This window comes from Rhinoderma darwinii, chromosome 5 (assembly GCF_050947455.1).
Source record: "Rhinoderma darwinii isolate aRhiDar2 chromosome 5, aRhiDar2.hap1, whole genome shotgun sequence".
Classification (NCBI taxonomy): domain Eukaryota; kingdom Metazoa; phylum Chordata; class Amphibia; order Anura; family Rhinodermatidae; genus Rhinoderma; species Rhinoderma darwinii.
This window is the reverse complement of record NC_134691.1, coordinates 64,884,146-64,908,239: the sequence shown is the minus strand read 5'-3', so window position 1 is coordinate 64,908,239 and position 24,094 is coordinate 64,884,146.

Sequence of the window (24,094 nt, the reverse complement as noted above, 5' to 3'; positions counted from 1 at the left end):
GGAGACAACTCCATATGACAGATGTGACAGATGAAATCCAGTCCTAGTGAATAAAGTTCCAATGAGAGAAAAGTAAGCGTAAAAAGAAAAACTTACAAAAGTTAAGTGGAAGATGATCAGTGACAGTAGATAAATAAAAAATAGCATTGCCATTGATAGCACAAGTCTTCTTCAATAATATTTTTATATCTACTTCATTTCAGAAAGTTTCATACAGTTTGAAAATGTTAATTTCAAAAGTAAAACTAACATCAAATGGATGTGCAGCCTTACACTTTGCCAGACTAGTTCTAGGTACTCAACTACTTTCAGCAAAAGACCTTCCCCTTGTATATAGTGCCACACACTCCTGTAGGTAATGCCACACCTGCCCCTGTAGATAGTAATACACAGCCCTCCTTTTACATAGTGCCACATACCCCCTCCTGTAGATAGTGCCACACAGACTCTCCTTTGTAGATTGTGCCACACAGCCCCCTGTAAATAGTGCCACAAAGACACCGCATGTAGACAGTGCCACACAACCCCCTGTAGATAGCGCCACGTAGACCCTCCCTTGTAGATAGTGCGACACAGACCACCCATTGAATATAGTGCTACACCCCTCCTTGTAGATTGTTCCACACACCCCCTGTAGATAGTACCACACACCACCTGTAGATGGTGCCCCGCAAACAAATAAAAAAGGTATACTCACCTGGCCCCATACCCGCATCAAACAGAGCTGCTCTGCAGGCCTCTTTAGCCACGTAAGGCCTGCAGCCTATGAGACGCCTAGACGGGATCCTTGATTAGGCCGGCGCGATGCACTGAAGTCATTGCGCGGTCTTTGCATGGACCCTGTACCAGCGTCTTATAGGCTGCATGCCTAACGTGGCCTGTGGCTTAATGAACTGCCTAGTTAATGTTAGCAAATGTTAATGTTAGCAAAAGAAGTACCCAGCACACCAAATTGGAGTGAAATGCTTAAATCTTTTTTATTTTTTTCAATGTGCATGTGCAACGTTTCTAGTGAATGTGGTAGTCACCCAAGGATCTGGAGCTTCTTCCCATGATGCCCGGTGCTCGCGGTGCCAATGGACCGGATAACTGGCGACCGCGGTCCGCCAGTTGAGGATCCCTGTTCTAGAGTATCTCTGCACCAAATCATTTGTCAATAGATACTTTTAAGATGTACGTAATTCAAATGGTCCATTCAATTGTTGCAGTAGAGGTGCGGTTAAAACCCCATTGAAAAACCTCATCCGAAATCTGCATGAGCTTTTACCGTGATTTGATGCCATTTTCAATGAGGCTGTGTTTTTTACCACAATTGCATAAGAAAACCGTGGTAAAAATGCAAGCGGTTTTCAGATGGGGTTTTTCTTTATACGTTTCTAACAGCACCTTAACCGCAATGTGTGAGTGGACCCTAACTTAGTAAATGAAGGTACCTTGCATGGCTAAATGTTTTATGACCAGAACATGAAAACTAGTCTGTCCCTCGATTATGTTGATGATAGGATAATACAAATTCTAAAATACTAATAATCTGCAGAAACAGAAATTCCTTTAGAATAATTTTAAGGCAATTTCTTCCATTAGTAGATATTAACATATGAAAATCGAGGTCCTGTCAAGAAGATATAGGCTGCTGTTTTTGTCAGTCTGTAATTAGAACCATTAGGTCAATGTTAGAAGGCATCTAGAATGACTTTAAAGCTTACATTACTATAAAATCGCTATAAAGTCGGTGACCTTGAGTGAAATGTGCTATTTAAACAAAAATAAGAAAGAAAAGTTAATAACCTCATTTGTTTTAATAATTGTCTCTTCTCCCACTAAAAGAGTCCCCTGGACCATGTCACACACTTTTTTTGTTAAATCAAACTCTTTTTACAGTGAACATAAAGATACAGAAGTGTGTCAGTAGCAGGTCTCTAATATAGATGAGATATCAATCCAGGCAGAATAGCTTATGGCACAACACAAATGGAATCTGGGGAGAGATTCAGATTTGTAGATCATATTTTATTTACAGCAGGTTTAATATCATTCCAGAAAGGCTGGATTTTGGGGCAAATACCACCATATGAGAGTGATGAGACTTTGTCTCACTTACATCTCCAACATTTACCAGAACCAATTACTACTCCCTGAATTACAAATTCTCGAATTCGGCACCATCTAGTAGCTTATTTCTATGCATTTTCCTATATACTTTACAAAAACATCTGAAAAATCTTTGTGAGCGAGACCAAATATAGTCCAGCTCTTTCTTAGTGAATGAAATATTTAGCTTTTCATATCACACACTTGTGAAATTGCCGATACTGATGTCATACCTGTGCAGCCTTTACATATATGCAGCATATCATTTACTTTATCCCCTCTTTTATCTGTATTCCTGTAACTGGAGTGAAGCTGAAGCCCCAAATTTTTCCCTCCCCCTCTCTCTCTCCCAACTATAGCGATGGCCTGCTGGGTAGTGACTACAATTATCAATATAAAATTCAGTTAGAGGTACGGGCCATATCATACAGAGACATTTATTATTATGCAAAGTATATCCACCAACATTTTTACTTAGCTAGAGGATATGTCTAAGACCCCTTTGGAAATATGAGGGGGGGGGGGTGGCGGAGGGGTTTTACACAGGACACAACCACAAAGTTTACATTCTTTTTCACCATGCCAATCCTGTGAGTCCTACAGGAGTATCAGAAAAGTTACTGCATCTCTTGTACCCTCTACATTGAAAACAAATATTTACTGGAAACACTTTTTGACCTTTTCAGGAATTGTTAGGTGCTCTAGAAGTGGAAAGTGACATTGACATTTTTTCCTTTTCAGTGAGTAGAGATATATTTTGTAAGGTGAACCTCTGGGTTATAAAGCCATAGTACAACACGGCTAGCTCACCAGAGTTCTCCAAGTCATTCATTCATTGTGTGCCATGTGGATCACAACTTTCATCTGACACATTGTAGTATACTTGATTTAGTCTCTTTGAAGGTCTGAATTAACTGCGGCTTTGTGCTGAATTGAAGGCTTATCAGGCATATCTCTGTATTACAACTAAAAATAAAAGTTTAAATAGTAATTTAAAAAGCTTGTCATGTGTTAGTCCTTGATGGATCCAAAATGACACAAAATACTTTTACATATTAATTCATATGACTTAGGCCTCATTTACACGAGCGTGTGCGTTTTGCGCACGCAAAAAAACGCTGCGTTTTGCGTGCGCAAAAGGCAATTGACAGCTCCGTGTGTCATCCGTGTATGATGCGCGGCTGCGTGATTTTCGCGCAGCCGCCATCATAGAGATGAGGTAGTCGACGCCCGTCACTGTCCAAGGTGCTGAAAGAGCTAACTGATCGGCAGTAACTCTTTCAGCACCCTCGACAGTGAATGCCGATCACAATCTACACCAACCTGTGAATAAAAAAAGACGTTCACACTTACCATGAACTGCCTGCTTCCTCCAGTCCGGTCTCCCGGCCGTTGCCTTGGTGACGCGTCCCTCTCTTGTCATCCGGCCCCACCTCCCAGGATGACGCGGCAGGCCATGAGACCGCTGCAGCCTGTGATTGGCTGCAGCCTGTGCTTGGCCTGTGATTGGCTGCAGCCTGTGCTTGGCCTGTGATTGGCTGCAGCTGTCACTTGGCCTGAATTGTCATCCCGGGAGGTCGGACTGGAGGAAGAAGCCGGGAGTTATCGGTAAGTCAGAACTTCTTTTTTTTTTTTTACACGTATATGTATATTGTGATCGAAAGTCACTGTCCATGGTGCTGAAACAGTTTAAGTCTTTCAGCACCGTGGGCAGTGACTGTCTCCTGACGTCGCGTACCCGAACATTTTTTGCCGGGTTCGGTTAAAACGAGTTCGGCCGAACCCGGTGAAGTTCGGTGCGCTCATCTCTAATTTGACACTCCGTTTGGATGTTTGTAACCAGAAAAGCACGTGGTGCTTTTCTGTTTACATTCAGGAGTTTGACAGCTCTTGCGTGATTTTCGCGCATGCAACGCAGGACCGTCAGTGTGGCATGCGTTGTTTTCACGCACCCATTGAAGTCAATGGGTGCGTGTTGCGTGAAAAACGCAAGAATATAGAACATGTCGTGAGTTTTACGCAACGCACTCACGCTGCGCAAAATTCACGCATCGTCTAAACAGCCCCATAGACTATTATAGGTGCGTACGACACGCGTGAAAAGCACGCGCGTCGCACGCGCGTATAATACGCTCGTGTAAATGAGGCCTTACAGTATATCCAAATTTCATCATCAAAACCTCTTTTTAGACCTCTTTCATGCTAGCACCTTATAGTATGTGTTGTTTCAGTTGAGATTAATTGCATGCCAGATGCATTTTTTTGTGCATATAGACATCTGAAGTATAAATCTGGTTGCAGTGCATCTGAATAGTGGATCCCCTTTACTATAATTGGGCTAAATCAGGCTAAGTTGAGGCATGGAGTCCAACCCAGTAGTCTTCACCCATTATTCCCACAAGAAGGTATGGACTTTATTGCAGATTCCACAGTTGAGTACATTGGATAATCTTTAATTAATGACGGCTAAATAGAAGTAGAGCTTGAACAATGGAAAAGTAGTAATTAGGCAGGAACAGAAACAGAATTTATAGTACGGAGTGAAAATCTGAAGGTGGGTCATGAGTTGGAAAACCTGGGCACCACAGATAATTGCAATAATAAATTGTGGGTATAAGGCTCCACTATTGGCCATATGGTAAAAAGAAAAAAAAAAGAGTTTCAAAGCCCCACTCTGAGGTTAAAATGCTGCTCTTTATTGGTCCCTTAGGGGGAGTTCAGACCTGGCGGATATTTTCCGCAGTAGAATTTTGTCATGGATTTTGCAGAAGATTTCACATTTGCATTACAATTCTGCAACCGAATAGTCATGCTATGGATTTGAATATCTGCAGCATGCCCTTTAATCCGTGCAGATTTTTTTCTGTTATGCAAACATTGCCTTATAGCAATAGGCTGCTAACTTTTCAGCTTCACAGGATTTTTCCGAGTTCTCTAAGGGTATGTTCACACTGAGTTTTTTGGTGCTGTCTTTGACGCGGAAACTGCATTAGAAACTGTACCAAAAAATTTCCAAAAGTGACTCCTATTGATCTCAATGGGAGGCGGAGGCGTTTTTTGCACTTGCGGGAAAAAGAAGTGTCATGCCCTTTTTTCACGCGTTTCTGTCTCTGACCTTTTTGCAGGAGGAAAACTGACCTTCCTGCACAGCGTTTGCCGCGATTTTCGCCATGTTTTTCGTGGGGTTTTTTGCTGCGTTTTCCGCAGCGTTTTTAGCTCGCGCCCATTGAGTGGTACGGGCAAAAAACTCAGCGAAATAGGCTTTCTCTGCCTCCCATTCATGTCAATGGGAGGTCAGAGGCGTAACCGTGCGAAGATAGGGCATGTCCCTTCTTTCTCCCGCGAGACGGTTTTACCGCTCGGGGGACAAAAACCGCCTCCGCCTCCCATTGAAATCAATGGGAGGCATTTTCGGACGGTTTTTGATGAGTTTTGCGGAGCGGTTTCCGCGCCAAAAAACTCGTCAAAATACTCTGTGTGAAAGACTGTAAGGGCATGACCACACATGGCGGAATTCCTCCGCAACTGTCCGCATCAATGCCGCACAGAATCTGCGTTGCAGATTCTGCAGCGGATCTGCACAAAATGTGCAGAAAATTGATGCGGACTGGCCGCTGCGGACTGCAGGAAAAGTGCTTCTCTTCTCCCTATTCAGTGCAGGATAGAGAGAAGGGACAGCACTTTCCCTAGTGAAAGTCAAAGAAATTCATACTTACCGCCCGTTGTCTTGGTGACGCGTCCCTCTTTCGGCATCCGGCCCGACCTCCCTGGATGACGCTCCAGTCCATGTGACCGCTGCAGCCTGTGCTTGGCCTGTGATTGGCTGCAGCCGTCACTTACACTGAAACGTCATCCTGGGAGGCCGGACTGGAGACAGAAACAGGGAGTTCTCGGTAAGTACGAACTTCATTTTTTTTTACAGATACATGTATATTGGGATCGGTAGTCACTGTCCCGGGTGCAGAAACAGTTACTGCCGATCGCTTAACTCTTTCAGCACCCTGGACAGTGACTATTTACAGACGTCTCCTAGCAACGCTCCCGTCATTACGGGAGCCCCATTGACTTCCTCAGTCTGGCTGTAGACCTAGAAATACATAGGTCCAGCCAGAATGAAGAAATGTCAAGTAAAAAAAGCAAGACGCATCCGCAGCACACATGACATGTGCATGACAGCTGCGGACTTCATTGCGGAACTTTGAATCTCCATTGAAGTCAATGGAGAAATTCCGCCATGAGTCCGCCACTGCTCCGCAACAGACAGAGCATGCTGCGGACACCAAATTCCGCTCCGCAGCCTATGCTCCGCAGCGGAATTGTACGTATCGTGTAAACGAACACTGCTAAATTAAAGTGAAAGTCAATGTAGAAACGGCTCCGCTGCGGATTAACGCTGCGGAGTGTCCGCAGCGGAATTTAAGTGCAATTCCGCCATGTGTGAACCCGCCCTAAACAGGACAGAACTAGGTCCAACCAATATGGCTAAAGTGCAAACAAAGTTCTTGATTTAGTAATAGATGTCGGGAGATGACGGCTATAATGTCAAATCAACACTAATACCAGACGAGCACAGGCAGATGAAACTGGAACGTGAACGTATCATTGGCCCATTATAATTTCAAGTATGATAGACTTAGGGTACACATTATTAATGCTATAATTCAATTTGATGAACACCCAGTGTACTTAAACTAAAATTCTAAAATACTACTATAGAATGAGTTCTGAGAGCCAATTCATCGAGTTTATTCTAACTTTATTAAGTATATTATTTAAAGAATAAAATACCCTTACATTATGTATTATTACTGTCCATTAATATAAACTACATCAATGCAACTGTAAGATTGAACATGATAGGGTACAAAGTAACAGATCAACTTGACCAGAAAGCATCTGCAAAGTGTCCTAACATAATTCATCACCATGTAACTAAAGTTCTACCGTTGTGGATAATGGTGCAGGAACATCAAAATTTCCCATTCCGAATTCTATGTATAGTCTTTTACCCTCAGGCATACCCTAGTTTCATTTAACCATGGATACAGGTGATAAACCCAAGTTGTCAGTGATGAAGCTGCCCAAAGGCATCATGTGTATTTAATGAACACTAGTAGCTGTGAAAATATCATACAATACGAAATTATTCTTGTATAATGATGACTCATAGGAGTTTATGTGCGTAATTATCCTAATGATATGTAACACCGATGCTTAACACAATGTTCCAGTAAAATAACACAAAACCAAAAGACAAGCACACTGAAACATGATGAAATATTTTACATTTAATAATGAATTTGTACACTATAAATACTAGTATCTAGCAAGCTAAATATGATTAATAAGGAACCAAAATCCCAATATAAGAATGACATATTAATAGAGTCTATTCAATTAAATAAAAAAATATTAAATAATATATTTTATATATATATATATATGTAGCAAACAAAAGAATTGAGGCAGCACTCCAAAGTAGTGGATGAGAAAAGTGTTGTGCACAGGGAAATAAAGTACCTATCTTTTTTCACTTGAACCCCTGGAGTGCTGCCTCATTTTTGACTACTATATATTTGGGACATTGGTCGGTTCCCTGGGGCTTGCACCCATTGCTGCCTGTGCTGCTGGACTTTTGTATTTTTTATTTATATATATCTAAATGAGAGATGATGGGAGCAAAAAATGATATTAGATCTGGGAGGAGCATTGAAGTCAGAGGGGCTCTGGCACCAATTTGCCTAAAATCAGCTGATGCAGAGCCCATTATAATTTCTCATAAGTATCTGAAGTACGGTATCCAGCATTTTGGGTTTTCTGAGAGCACCTGTCATCTTGCCTCAAAAGTCAGAGGTGTAACTTAAAGCCCCTGGGCCCGATCCAAATTCTGTAAATGGACCCCCCCCCCCCCCCTATCATGTATCATTTATAATACTGATGTCTTCTCATTAAGCAGAGAGACCTCTGGGCCCCTTCATGTACCGGAGCCCGGGTGCAACTGCTACTTCTGCACTCCGACTGTCAGGACTTTCCTACAGCATGAATAAATATATACTGTATATATAAGAATATCACAATTTATTCCTGACATTGTACATTATGTAAAGGGACTATCTGACCGAACAGTCATTTTACTTTACGTTTTACATGGGATTTACTCGGCTCTCTATAGAAACTCTTTTTTTAAATAACTCAATCATAATCCAAGCACTGATCCCTCAACATACTATATGATTGGACTCAATTAGCTTGGCCATAACAAACTACCTAATGTACCTTCTAGCCACTGTGAACATGATCCAAAAATATAACATGGACTGTGTTCAAAATGGCATTTTCCTTTCAGTTGCTGTGGTTCATTTGTAAAAAAATTAAAAATAATGAAAGTAACGTTTCTGTTGATATAGTGTATGGTTTAACTGAGTTGCGCTAATATTGGATCCCTCAATGGGCATACTACTTTTGTTGTACTTTTTGTTTGTTTAAACAAAAAATACAAAAAAAAAAACAACAGATTTAGGTATCTGAAAGAAAAACACATGCATGGTTTTATGGGTCACATAAAAATGGATACTGACTGAACCGATCCAAACTAGTGCATTCAGCTTTCATTTTTTTTTTAACAAAATGCTGACCCAGCCCGATAAAACAATTAAGTTATATATTTATATAGTTAGTTATCAGACAGTTCCTTCGAAGTAAAGTGAGGACACCTTTTGCCTCCCACACCATGGCAAACCATACAGTGCATTCTTGTAAAGTTGGCACTGTGCCAGGTAATACTTCAGGGATGGGGGCAGAATATCTTGCCCCGTGCACATCTCCAGAGTCAGGATGTGTATCACTTTATTAGAACCTATGCAGATAGCATGGCTGTATAATTGATTCTGTGATTTAGACTTTTGGCAATATGTCTGGATGAAATAAAAATTAGTGATCAAATCCTTTGGAAAGTCGCCACATAATGTGTTTGTTTGTAAAGTATTTATCCCCTCTATGTAAGGCCCCCATGCACACGAACGTATTTTTGCGGTCATATTTCACCCGCAAATCTGCGGGTGAATTGCGGCCCCATTCTTTTCAATGGGCCCATGAACACGACCATTGTTTCCACGGTCCGTGCATTGCCCAGGAACCCAGATCGCAAAAACAACGGACATGTCTTATTACGCCAGTGTTTTACTGTCCAGGCTCATAGAAATAAATGCACACGGCCATGTGCACGGCCCGTGATTTGAAGGCAGCCGCGGTGACACTACGGTCATGTGCATGAGGCCTTATTCCTGTTTTGTTGCATTACACCCTTGATTTACACAACATGCCGACCACTTTTAAAGTGCAAAATATGTTTTACTGTGACACAAACTATAATTAACCCCTTAACGCACCTTGACGTAAGTGCACATTATGGTGCGGGTGTTAATGTATGGAGCAAGCTGACGCCCTGAGCGCACTCTATACCCTGCGGGTGTCAGCTGTCTATTACAGCTGACATCCGACACTAACTTTCAGGAGCAGTGATGGCGCTGTTCCTGGTCGTTTTACCCCTCAAATGCTGTGGCCAATCGTGACTGCAGCATCTGAGGCTTTATAGAGAAGGGGTGCCCCCCTCGACAGCTCATAACCACAACACGATCGAGGGGCGTCGATGGTTGATGACTAATGAAGGTCCGCAAGATTGCCTTCACTCTGCATCTGTTAAGTTTCAGAAGTCTGTAAAAATGACAATATACTGAAATACATTAGTATTGTAGTCCATTGTACCAGTGATCCAACGATTGCAGGTTCAAGTCCCCTAAGGGGACTAATAGATTGTTAAAAAAAAGTTAAATAAAGTTTTTAGTAGTGAAAAAAATTTAAAAAAAAATGTAATGTTCAAAAAACCCCCCTTTTCCCATTTTTCCTTTTAAGTCATGTAAAAAATAAAAAAAATAAACAAAATTGGTATCGCTGCGCCCGTAAAAGTCAGAACTATTACAATATAGCTTTATTTAAAGAGGCTCTGTCACCACATTATAAGTGCCCTATCTCCTAGATAAGGAGATGGGCGCTATAATGTAGGTGACAGTAATGCTTTTTATTTAAAAAAAACTATCTATTTTTACCACTTTAGTAGCGTTTTTAGATTTATGCTAATGAGTTGCTTAATGCCCAAGTGGGTGTATTTTTTACTTTCGACCAAGTGGGCGTTGTACAGGGGAGTGTATGACGCTGACCAATCAGCATCATGCACTCCTCTCCATTCATTTACACAGCGCATAGGGATCCTGTTAGATCCTAATGTGCTGTCTTATACTAACACATTAACAATACTGAAGTGTTTAGACAGTGAATAGACATTCCATGGGATGTCTATTCACAATCTCTGCACTTCGTTACTGTTATTATTTGTGGAGCCACCTTTTACTGCAGTTACAGATGCAAGTCTCTTGGGGTATGTCCTTATTAGTTTAGCACTTCTAGACATTGGGATTATAGTCCATTATTCCAGTGCCAAACTGTTCCAATTCCTTCACGCCAGATGGTTGTGTTGGTGTTCAGAAGTCTTCAGGTCACACAACAGATTCTTAGTTGGATTGAGGTCTGGACTTTGACTCGGCCATTCCAAGACATTTACATGTTCCCCCTTAAACCCCTCCAGTGTGGCTTTACCAGTATGTTTAGGGTCATTGTCCTGCTGGTAGATGAACCTCCCTCCTAGTCTCAAAGCTCTGGCAGACTGAAACAGGTTTTCCTCAAGAATTACTTTGTATTTACTGCCATCCATCTTCCCTTCAATCCTGACCAGTTTTCCAGTCCCTGCCGATTAAAAGCTTCCCCCCAGCACCATGCTTCACTGTGAATAATGTTCTTGGGGTGATGGGAAGTGCTGGGTTTGCACCACACATAGCGTTTCCAATTAAGGAAAAAAGTACAATTTAATCTCATCAGAGAAACTTCTTCCATGTGTTTGGGGAGTCTGCCATGTGGTAAACTCAAAACACATTTTCCTCTCATTTATATTTTTATATAGGCACTCTTTACGCACCCTCCCCCTGATGAAATTTCTGACTTACTCACATTTCGAAAAGTGCCTCTGTTCTCGCCACTGCCCACTCCTCATGTGACTTATGACGTCACATTGGCTGCATCCTCCAGTGACATGCCATATACCGATCACATGCTCTAGGAGCCAATAATCTTGGCCTGGTATACAGCATGTCACGAGTGACATTTTGTTTTTTGGGCACTTTCTTCCATAGCAGTGACCGCAAATGCGTGCTTCCAAGCTACTACCACAGCGATCCTGTGCCATATATCCACTGAGACTCATGATTGGCTGCAGCGGTCACATGGTTATACAGGCACATCATCGCTGCAGCCAAGTCAACAAACTGCGGTGGGGAGCACTGGAACGCGGGGGGATCTGTTAGGTGAGTAATGATTCTTTTTTTTTTTTTTATTGTATTCCCCCTCAAAAACTTTTTTTTTATTAACTTCGAAAACTTCTTTAAGAAATGGCTTTTTTTTCTGCCCACTCTTCCATAAAGCCCCGCTCTGTGAAGTGTACAGCTTATAGTGATCCTATGGGCAGATACTTTCATCTCCGCTGTGGATCTTTGGATCTCCTTCAGTGTTATCGTTGGTGTCTTTGATGAATCTCTGATGAACGCCCCCCATGTCCAGGCTGTGAATTTTGGTGGTCGGCCTTCACTTCTCAGGTTTGTAGTCATTTTGTTATACAGGATTTAATGGTGCTCTGTGGGATGTTCAAAGTTTGTGACTTCTGAAGTTAATTGGTTTGACCAGACTTTATTTAGGGGGTTTTAAGGCAAATGGGGTGAATGCATATGCACACAACTTTTCAGCTCTTAGATTTTTTTTTTTTTTTTTTTTGAAGGTATTATTTTTTTTTTTCATTATTCTGTAACAATTTGGACTATTTTGCCAGGTCCACTACATAAAATCTAATTTAAAATCCATTTTAATTCCATGTAGTATTTGTAAGCAACTAATATATATATATATATATATATATATATATATATATATATATATATATATATATATATGTATATGTGTGTGTGCGTGTCTGTGTCTGTGTGTAAAATCATATCTAGAGGACATCGAGAGACATCTAGTGGCTGCTTAAACAACAAATAGAAGTCTGCAGAAAAGCCAGCTTTTTACAGTGACTTTTCATGTAAATGTTTTAATGTCATATTAGTTTTCTTCATTAACCAAACTGAGAAAAAACACTGTGGGCATAATCGTTACATTTTATAATAGTGGAAATGCAGTTCTGTGGTTAGTATTAGGCTCCATTCACACAACATTTATGGGCTACATCCCTAAATATATATTTGGATAACAAAAATAGTATTCAAATGTATCCTGTGATGTCCCCATAGATTTCTATGGGTCAAACTTATGCCAAAAGAGTGTCCTGTATACTTGATAGTAAGCATTCAGAAACTGTTCTTTGACAGTATTAAGAAGTATATCTTGTCATGATTTTCAGTAGTGTAAAAAAGTATGTATTTTACAATGACAGTCAATGACAGACATATGTAACTGTACTGCCATGCAAAGTAAATAATTTAGTATTCTGGTGCTAATATATAAGTATATAAAACATATACATGCGTTACACTGACAGGTAGGTACTACTGTGGAGATATGGGTACAATTTGTTACCTAGTGGCTTAAAAGTTGCTGTTTGTGCCATTGTGGTAATATGGTCATATCACTACAGGAATAACTACCTCAGAAGGGGCTTTCGCATCCCACGAGGAATTGTGCTGGTTGAAGCCAGGTACTAAGAGTGTAACACCCGGCCATTAGAATCATATGATTCTGCAAACAGACCAAGAAAGATCACTTCATGCGGGCAGAAAGCCATAGATAATAGCAAAGTGCGGTTTCCTTGAAGAAAAAGACTAGGGGAACCTTCATAAAAGTCACGTATTAAGCCAAGAAACCGTTAGTACATAGGTCCAGTTGGACTAAGAGCTTATACAGTGCACTGTTATATATTCCCATAACGTACTAAATCAAAATTTATACAACAGCAATACTTGCAATATTATTGCCAATTATATTTGCAACAGAAAACATATGCTGGGCATAAGTCAATAAAATAAATGGAATTGGTTTTAATCAATTATGTGCTTTTTTATTTAAATTTTTTGTTATCGATTTTATGATCTTATATATTAAAAGGTGTATACTTATTAGCTTTTAGCATGAATGCAGACATATGTTGTACAGGTTTTAAATGTTTAGGTGTTAGCATTAGAATACTAAACTGTTAACTGCATCATTTTTCTTTTGTCGTGAGCAAGATTTCTGTGTCACTTGTTTGTTTACCAGTAAGTGCACTATAACATTCTGTATTTCTATATTGCCGTACCATTGCATACGTTTTTTACTTACAGACTATTATTTTAGACAGAAAAACAAAGAATTATTCCCACCTAAGACATTTATGGCATGTCCACGGGATAAGCCATAAATGTCTGATAAATGCGTGTCCCAGAGCTGGGATCCGCATCTATCAGTGTCACGAGGGGTTCGTGGACCCACTGGGCCGTACCGCCTTGGCGGTAAGGCAGCTGGCCAACAGGACGCAGGTCAAAGTCTAATTGTTCGTATAGGGTACCTGTGGCAGCTCAGACAGTAGCAAGGCAGGCTAGGCAGGAACTTGGCAGCAGGTGGACGTTAGGTGTGGAGAAGCAGGTCAGGCGTAGAACACAGCACAGCACGGCTACAGCAAGCACGACACTAGATCAGGATACAGGCTACAGGAACAGGAAACACTGGGAGCAGGAAACACTAGGGGGCCATTTGCAAGACAGACTAGGAATACAACAACAAAGCTCAGGCATAGAACTAGGGGGCTGGACCCCCGTTATAGTCCAGAGTACTCACGGGTCAAAGTTCAGGAACAAGGTCCGATGCGCACGCTGACCCTTTAAGAGCAGGCACGAGCGCGCGCGCACACCCTACGGGATCCGGCATTGGTGAGTAGACGCGAGCACTGGCTTCTCCTGAGGAGGAGGCTGGGGCCAGCGCTTGCCAACTCGTGGCTGCGGCTGTCAGGGGAAGAACGGAGCTGACAGCCCGCAGCCACGGACATGACAATCAGACATTTATGGCATATACTGTGGATATGCCATAAATGTTTCCAATGGGAATAACCCTTTAATGCTCAACTCTGTTCCCCAAAATAACAGGTTCCACGGGTAGGAGGATATCTCAGTGAATGTTTGTGTCCATGACACATCTTTCTATGTATAGCTGGCTGACATTGGACAAGGCATAAAAACTTGGTCTTTGATCAGTTCCAAAGGGTAAAATAGACAAAGCACAAGCTTCCAAGCTTATTCAATACCTACAATACTTGTCCTCGCTGCTTGGACATGCTGCAAATAAGTGCACATGAAAAGTCCAGGAAGTCCTGAGTACAAGGGTCCTGCACACTACAAGAAACGTGTCCTTGATAACATGGCAGCTGAGTGAGCTACAATCCAATACTATAGGCACTGCTTGAAGGGCATTTGCAGAGACACTTGCAGATTACTCCTGTTGACTAGACAGTGTACACAGTAGATGTCAGACAATGACAGCTGCTCTGTCCTCCTCCTACATCACCAATGTTATCTGAAGTTGATGCAGGAGCAGGAAGCTTCATGCAGCAGTGGGGAATAGACTGCTAGATAGTAGCAGAGCAGGGCGTAACTAGGAAACACTGGGCCCCATTGCAAACTTTTGACTGGGCCCCACTCCCCTGGGTGCCACACACAGCCAGCCCTTGTAGATAGTGCCCCCCTGTAAATAGTGCCATACAGCACCCCCTGTAGACAGTGCTACACAGGCTGCCCCCATGTAGACATTGCTATACAGCTCTCCCTCTAGACAGTGCTATACTTTCAAGTATCACAAAGAGGGACAATCGATGTGGCGCACAGCGGCAAATATTTTTTCTTTCTAATCCCACCCAATACCTGCCTATACACACCTGGTTCAGCCAACACAGTATCATGCTCCCATAATACCCCCACACAGTATAATGTCCCCATAGCTGCCACCATACAGTATAATGCCCCCATACAGTATACTGAACCATAGATGCCCCCACACAGTATAATGCCCCCATAGCTGCCACCATACAGCATAATGCCCCCATACAGTATACTGAACCATAGATGCCCCCACACAGTATAATGCCCACACAGATGCCCCATACTGTATAATGCCCACACAGATGCACCCATACAGTATAATGCCCACACAGATGCCCCATGCATTACAATGCCCAAACAAATTCCCCCATACAGCATAATGCCCCATAGCTGCCCCATGCATCATAATACCCCTATAGCTGTCCCCACAGTATAATGCCAACCATAGCTGACCACCACAGTATAATGCTCGCCATAGTTGCCCCACAGTATAATGCTACCGATAGCTGCACCCCACACAGTATAATGCCCCCATATCTTCCCCCCCACCATATAATGTTCCACACAGTATAAAGCACCCCCATAGCTGCCCCATACAGTATAATGCCCCCATAGATGCCCCCACAGTATAATGCCACCGATAGCTGCCCCCACAATATAATGCCCCCATAGCTGCCACCACAGTATAATGCCTTCCATAGCTGCCCCACAGTATAATGCCCCTCATAGCTGCCTCCACAGTATAATGCCCCCATAGCTGCCCCCACAGTATAATGCTCCCCATAACTGCCATATACAGTATAATGTCCCCCATAGCTGCCCCCACAGTATTATGCCCCCTATAGCTGCTGCCACTGTATAATGCCCCCCATAGCTACCCCCACAATATAATGCCCCCCATAGCTGCCCCCACAGTATAATGCCCCCATACAGTATAATGCCCCCCACAGCAGTCCCCACAGTATAATGCCCCCCATAGCTGTCCCCACAGTATAATGCCCCCACAGTATAATTCCACTGCAACTGTGACCGTTGTGACCCCTAGAGCTACGCCACTGTGTACAGTAGCCTATGGCAGAGCAGGGAGATACCTCCCTACTCTGTCATAGTGTTAAATAGCATCTGCGTCTGAAGGACGCAGACACTATTGAATGTGGTGTCGCTCCCGCTGTAGCAGCCATAGCGGCTGCTAGCAGAGCCTTCGGGCATGGGGGGGGCCGTGACGGCTGGCGGCATGGGCCCCGTCATGCCACGGGCCCCGCAGCAGCCGCTATAGCTGCTAGAGTGGTAGTTACGCCAGTGAGAAAAACATCCAAAATTGTATTGAAAAATGGTCTTCTACAGGTGTGGTCCTCTACAAGAGGGGATACCCTATTGACAGTACTAGAGAAATTGAGGGAATGCTATACTGGGGCAAAAGGGAACCCTGCTAAGAGTACTTGGAGAAAGGGGTAACTGCAGTGAGTACTAGAGGAGGCCTATTGTGACTACTATGGGAAGGGTGGGGAGGGGGTATGTTGGGGAAAAGGTGAAGGAACTTCAGTGACTAATAGGGGTAATAGGGTCATCCCTGTTGTGGGTACAGGTGAATGAAGAGGGGAGACTCTGCTGTCATTACTGGAGGAAGACGAGCTTCTGTGTATACTGCGGGTAGGGGGAGGCACTACTGTGATTACTGGGAAAGCGGGTCTGCTGTGACGACTACTACTAGAAGGGGGCAGACACAGCTCATGAAGAATAACTGCTCTCTCCAAAGTAAACAAGTTTTCATTTTGGTTTGGTCTCTGTGCATATTGCACTTTGTAATAAATCAATATATAAACCCAAAGGGGAAACTTGAATCTCCAGAGCCCCAATGCAAAATTTGTAAAGGGGCCGCCCACCTACCATGCACCATTAATAATGCTTGTGTCTACATATGTGGCAAGGGAGATTTGGGCACATCTGCACTCCATTCAGCCATAATATTAACATTACTACTGACAGGTGCATTGCATAACATTGATTATCTCATTACAATGACACATGTCAAGGAAAGTGGTCAAAGGAAGGACAACCAGTGAACTGTCGCCCAAGCCTTATTGATGTGGTTGGGGAATGAAGGCTAGCCCATTTGGTTTAATCCCGCTGACAAACTACTGTAAAGTTACTGCTGACTATGATAGAAGGTGTCAGAGCACACAATGCATAGCAGCTTGTTGTGTTTGGGACTGTGTAGCCACAGACCAGTCAGAGTGCCAATGCTGACCCCGATCCCCTGCCAAAAGAACCTACAATGTGCACATCAGCATCCGAACTGGACCATGGAAAAATGGAAGAAGGTGGACTGGTCTGATAAATCATGTTTTCTTTTACATCATGTGGACAACCGGATATGTCTGCGTTGCTTATCTAGGGAAGAAATGTCTGAGGATGCACTATAGGAAAAAGAAACATTTTGTGTTCCTGCTCTTGAGAAAATCCTGATTATCATGCATTTCTCTGTTGGAAACAAGTCAGAAATTATGGATTATATGATATTGTATTAAAGGAATTTCACTGTATTTATTTATTAAGTACTGTATATATAATCTATATATCTTTCTATCAAATGATTCTTAACCTCTTTAGGCGCTGCGCCGCAACTGTACGTCCTGCAGGAGGCTTGCTTCCCACATCAGGACGTACAGTTGCAGAATAGTTCCCGGCGCACACTGTCCTAACGGACAGTGTCCGGGAACCGGGAGGTCAGCTGTCCCAGACAGCTGACACTCCAGTCTTGCCGGTAAGCGGACCATCGCGGCTGATTTAGGCAATTAACCCTATAAATGCGGCAACCAATTGCGATCGCCGCATTTAAGGGGTTTGAAGCACATCGGCAGCCCCCATGAAGTGATTGTGGGGGCTGCCGATCCTTGTCGTGGCAATCGGAGGCCAGACAATGAGCTCCGGGTTGTCATGTACGGAGCCCTCGGAGGAGCAGCCTCCGGCCGGTCCTCCAAGGCTTCCTGTCAGTGTGACTGTCACGTGACAATGACAGTTAGAATACATTGCACTACGTAGGTAGTGTACTGTACTCTAGCAGCGATCAAAGCTGCAAGTCTAAATGTCCCTTAGTGGGACATGTAAAAAAAAGTAATAAAAATGTTTTAAAAAAAAGTGTAAAAATAAAAGTTATAAGTTATATAAACAAAAAATGCTTTTTTTCCTATAATAAGACTTTTATTATAGAAAAAAAATGAACACCTTAAAAAAAGTACACATATTTGGTTTGCCGCGTTCATAACGACCCCAACTATAAAACTATAATGTTATTTTTCACGCACGATGAACACCCCAAAAAAAATCAATAGAAAACTACACCAGAATCTCTATTTTTTTATCACCACTCCTCCCAAAATAGAGAATAAAAAGTAATCAAAAAGTTGCATGTACTTGAAAATAGTACCAAGAAAAACTACAACCCGTCCTGCAAAAAACATGCCCTTACACAGCTTTTTTGACTAAAAAATAAAAAAGTTACGGCTCTCAGAATATGGTGACACAGAAAAGAAATAATTTTATAAAAAAGTGATTTTATTGCGCAAACGCTGCAAAACATAAAAAAACCTATATACATATGGTATCGCCGTAATCGTACCAACCCGCAAAATAAAGTTAAACTGTCATTTATAGTACACGGTGAACGCCGCAAAAAATAAACTAAAAAACATTGTCAGAATTGCTTGTTTCTGGTCACCCGGCTTGTAATAAAATTGAATAAAAAGTCATCAAAAAAATCATACCCCAAAATGGTACCAATGAATTATCCCGCAATAAATAAGCCCTCACACGGCTCCGGTGGTAAAAAAATAAAAAAGTTCTGGCTCTCAGAATATGGCGATGCAAAATGTGCAGTGTTCCAAAATCGGATGAGATCGGGCGCCATTTATCAGTGCGACACCGGCCACACATCTATGAATTATTATTTATTTACTGCATTATTATACGCTCTTATTATGCCCTGATGTACTCCGCACAGCTTACATATGTCCCCACATTATAAACTGAAATACCAGCAATACCCCAAACAGAACCAAGCAAAATCTGCGCTCCAAAAGCAAAATGGCGTCCCTCCCTTCTGAGCCATGCAGCGTGCCCAAACAGCAGTTTGCGCCCACATATATGGCATCGCCAAACCCGAGAGAACCCGCTTAACGTTTTATGAGGTATTTGTCTTCAGTGGCACAAACTGGGCACAACACAGTATGCACTAGAATGGCATACCAGTGGAAAATTTCAATATGCACATCATCCGCTGTGCATTAACCACTTTGCGCACTATGACTTAATAGCACGTCATGGTGCGGGGGTTGATGTACGGAGCGGGCTCATGTGCTGAGCCTGCTCCATATGCTGCGGGTGTCAGCTGTGAATTACAGCTGACACCCAGGACTAACGGACAGGAACAGCGATCGTGCGGTTACAGAAGCCTGTAAAAATAACAATATACTGCAATACATTAGTATTGCAGTATATTGTACCAGCGATCTAATGATCGCTGGTTCAAGTTCCCTGAGGGGACTAATAAAATGTGTAGAAGAATTAAAGTTATTAGTAGTGAGAAAGAAAAAATGTAAAGTTAAAAAATAAAACCTTTTCCCATTTTTCTTCTAAAGTAATGTCAAAAAATAAACAAAATTGGTATTTCTACGTCTGTAAAAGGCCAAACTATTACATTATACCATTATTTAACTTGCACGGGGAATACCGTAAAAAACTTAAATAATTTAAACCGCCAAAATCTCCAAAAAAATGTAATACAACTTTTTCATCACATTCTAAGTACCAAAAAATGGTACCAATAAAAACTACAGCTCGTCCCGCAAAAAATAAGACCTCCCACCGCTCAATCAACCGAAAAATAAAAAAGTTATGGCTCTCAGAATGTGGTGAAACAAAAATTTTTTATTTTAATAAATTGATTTTTCTTTGTATAAGTAGTATAATATTAAAAAAACTATATAAATTTGCTATCACCGCAATTGTATTGAGCCGCAGAATAAAGTACAGTTTTTGTTTTTACCGCACGGCGAAAGCTGTAAAAACGAAAACTCCCAAAAATGTAATCAGATTTTTTTCCTATATCAGCCCGCAAAGAATTTTTTTTCAGTTTCCCAGTACATTTTATGGCACTTTAAATGGTATTAATAGAAACTACAATTCCTCCCGCAAGGAATAAGCCCTCACATCACTCTACTGACGGAAAAATAAAAAAGTTATGGCTATTGGAAGGCGGGGAGTGAAAAATGAAAATAAGAAAGCAAAAACTGGATCAGTCCTGAAAGGGTTAATTTATTTCTAATGAAAAAAAATTATGACCCCATGTGGGGTATTTCCGTACTCGGGAGAAAATGCTTTACAAAAATTGTTTGTTTTTTCTCCTTTATCCCTTGTGAAAATGAGAAAATTCAACATTTTAGTGGAAAACAATTGTGATATTAATTTTGGTGGCCTAATTCTAATAAATTCTGCAAAAGACCCGTGGGGTCTAAATGATCACTATACCCCTAGAAAAATTCCTTGAGGGGTGTTTCCAAAATGGGGTAACTTGGGGGATTTCCCCTGTTTTGGTCCCTACAGGGCGTTGCAAACGTGACATGACACCGAAAACCAATCCAGCAAAATGCGTGCTCCAAAATCCAAATAGCGGTCCCTGCCTTCTGAGCAGTTTATTACCACATATGGGATATTGCCGTAATCGGGACACATTGCTTTACACATATTGCGGTGCATTTTCTTCATTATTCCTTGTAAATATTAAAAAGTTCTGTGTTTTTTCAGAAAACAGTAGATTTGAATTTTTACAGACTAATTCCAATATATTTAGCGAAAAATCTGTGTGGTCAAAATGCTAACTATACCCCTAGATAAATTCCTTGAGGGGTGTAGTTTCCAAAATGTGGTAACTTTTGGGGTGTTTCCACTGTTTTGGCACCACAAGACCTCTTCAAACCTGACAAGGTGCCTAAAATATATGCAAAACAAAAAAGGAGGCCCAAAATCCACTGGGTGATCCTTTGCTTCTGAGGCATGTGTTTCAGTCCATTAAGACACTAGGGCCACATGTGGGATATTTCTAAAAACTGCAGAATCGGTGAAATAAAATATTGAGTTGCATTTCTCGGATAAAACCTTCTGTGTTAAAATAAAAAATGCATTAGAAATGAATTTCGGCAAAAAAAAAAAAAATTTGTACATTTCACCTCTACTTTTCTTTAATTTTTGTGAAACGCCTAAGGGGTTAAAACACTTTGTGAATGCTGATTCGAATACCTTGAGGGGTGCAGTTTTCAAAATGGGGTGACTTCTGGAGATTTTATAATATATAAGGCCCTCAAAGCCACTTCAGAACTGAACTGGTCCCTGAAAAAATGGCCTTTTGAAATTTTCTTTCAAATATGAGAAATTGCTGCTAAATTTCTAACCCTTCTAATGTCTTAGAAAAATAAAAGGATGTTCAAAAAATGTTGCAAACATAAAGTAGACATATGGGAAATGTTAACTAGTAACTATTTTGCGTGGTATTACTATCTGTTTTACAAGCAGATACGTTCACATTTTGAAAAATGCTAATTTTTGCAAATTTTTTCTAAATTTTGGTGTTTTTCAGAAATAAATACAGAAATTATCGACCAAATTGTTTTAAAGTACAACATGTCATGAGAAAACAATCTCAGAATCACTTGGATAGGTAAAAGCATTCCGATGTTATTACCACATAAAGCCGAAACCATTGACACAATGGAAGGCTCCCATTCCCTAGATTCATATGATTTAAATCAAATTTTGTAGCAGCATGATGCAGCTTTGGTTGGAGCAAAGCATTAAAGGGAATGTGACGCTAAAAAAAAAATGTATTTTTTTTTTAGTTAAACAATTAGTGTGTAGGTGATTAAACATTATTCTAATTTTTAAAACATTTTTCACGAGTCAGGAAATATTATAAATGACATTCTAATTTATAATATTCCCCAGCGCTGGTCACTAGATGGAGCAATTCCCAAAATTGCAGCATTGCATGTGGTAAAGCAACCACATTGCTTTATGCTGCAAAATTTGAGAAAACTCACTCGCTCTAGTGAGCTCTCAGAATTCCCCCCTCCTTTATCCTGGCTAGTGCCGGGAGAAACGAGGGGATTGAACGGTCAAACCTCCTACACTGTGTGTCGCCATTTTTTGAGCTAACACACAGTGTAGTAGGTTTACATACACTAGTAAACACACAGTAAAACACTTACATACACAGAAATAACTTACCTGCTCCAGTCGCCGCCGCTCCCTCCGGTCTGTCCGGTCCGTCTGCTACCGCCGCTCCAAGTGCACAAGTCCGGAAGCCGCGACCGGAAGTAGTAATCTTACTGTCCGGCCGCGACTTCCGGTCTACAGGAAAATGGCGCCGGACGGCGCACAGTTCAACTTGGACTGTGTGGGAGCAGCGCATGCGCCGTTTCCACACAGACGGCGTACAGCATAGTGGATGGAACGGGCCCCGTTCGCATTCACTATGGGACTGTAGCTGCCGTATTCCATGTCTGTATGTGTCGTTAATCGACACATACAGAAATGGAAAAAAAAATGGCAGCCCCCATAGGGAAGAAAAAGTTCAAAAATAAAAAAAAGTAAAACACAAACACACAAATAAATATAAAAGTTTTTAATAAAACACTAAAATCAAACTGATGTAAAAAATTTTTTTTTCGTGACACTGTTCCTTTAAATCTGCACAATAAAAAAAAATAGCCATTCTACTTAAACTACATAAAGGTGCTAAATGAGTTCTTTTTGGTTTTGTTTTAAATACATTTTCATGCTCACGATGCCGCTAAAAAAATAACAGAATGGACAGTATCCAAAGCAAATGTCACAGTAGTATGCGTGGTGCAAGTGAAACTGGTGGATCCATCCAACTGGCCCGCCACAATATCCACCAGCAAAGTAATAGACAGCACACATGTCTAGATAAAAAAAAGTATTTATTAACTTTTAATCCAGTCGTACAACATTTCAGCTCAGCAGTCTATCTCAAACAGAGCAAACACAGAAGTAAACGGTGGAGCATACAAATGTGTAAAAATAAAATGGTACATAATTTATCTCATGAGCATGGCTCTCTCTTTCAAAGTCATACGAAGTCACTGGTTTGGCTATGTCCATAATTCCCATTGAATTCAGTGGTAGGGCCACATGCAAGCACAAACACTTTTCCTATACTGTATGTGGCTGCAATAACGGTCATGTAAGATCCGGGATCCGGAGGTGTGCTGGGGTCCCCACCAAATTATGTTAAATTGAAGATGAAATCTGCCCAGCACTGTATGATGGATCTGTTTGTTCATTGTAAGGGTATGTTCACATGCACTGTTTTCAGGTAATTCGGGCGTTTTACGCCTCGAATTATGCCTGAAAAAACGGCTCAATTACGCCTACAAATATCTGCCCATTGCGTGCAATGGGTTTTACGGTGTTCTGTTCCCACGAGGTCTAATTTTACATGTCGCTGTCAAAATACGGCGCATAAAAAGATCCCCGCGAAAAAGAAGTGCATGTCACTTCTTGGGACGTTTTTGGAGCCGTTTTTCATTGACTCCATTGAAAAACAGCTCTAATAATGTCCGTAAAATACGCCGCAAAAAACGTGTGTTGCTACAAAAACATCTGAAAAACGTATTTTAAGATGTTTTTGGTCACTGCGTGTGAACATATCCTTAGGGCATGACCAGATGTGGCGGAATTGCTCTGGAAATCCGCAGCGTATACGTTTCTCCATTGCCTTCCACAGCTTTTTAGTAGGGTTCGTTTACACGCTGCGGACAATTCCGCTGCGGAGCATAGGCTGCGGTGCGGAATTTGGTGCCCGTAGCATACACTGACTGTTGCGGACGTGTAGCGGACTTGTTGCGGACTCATTGCGGAATTTCTCCATTGACTTCAATGGAGAGTCAAAATTACGCAATGAAGTCCGCAGATGTTATGTGTGCTGCGGAGCGTATTGGTTTTACTAACATGACATTTCTTCATTCTGGCTGGACCTATGTATT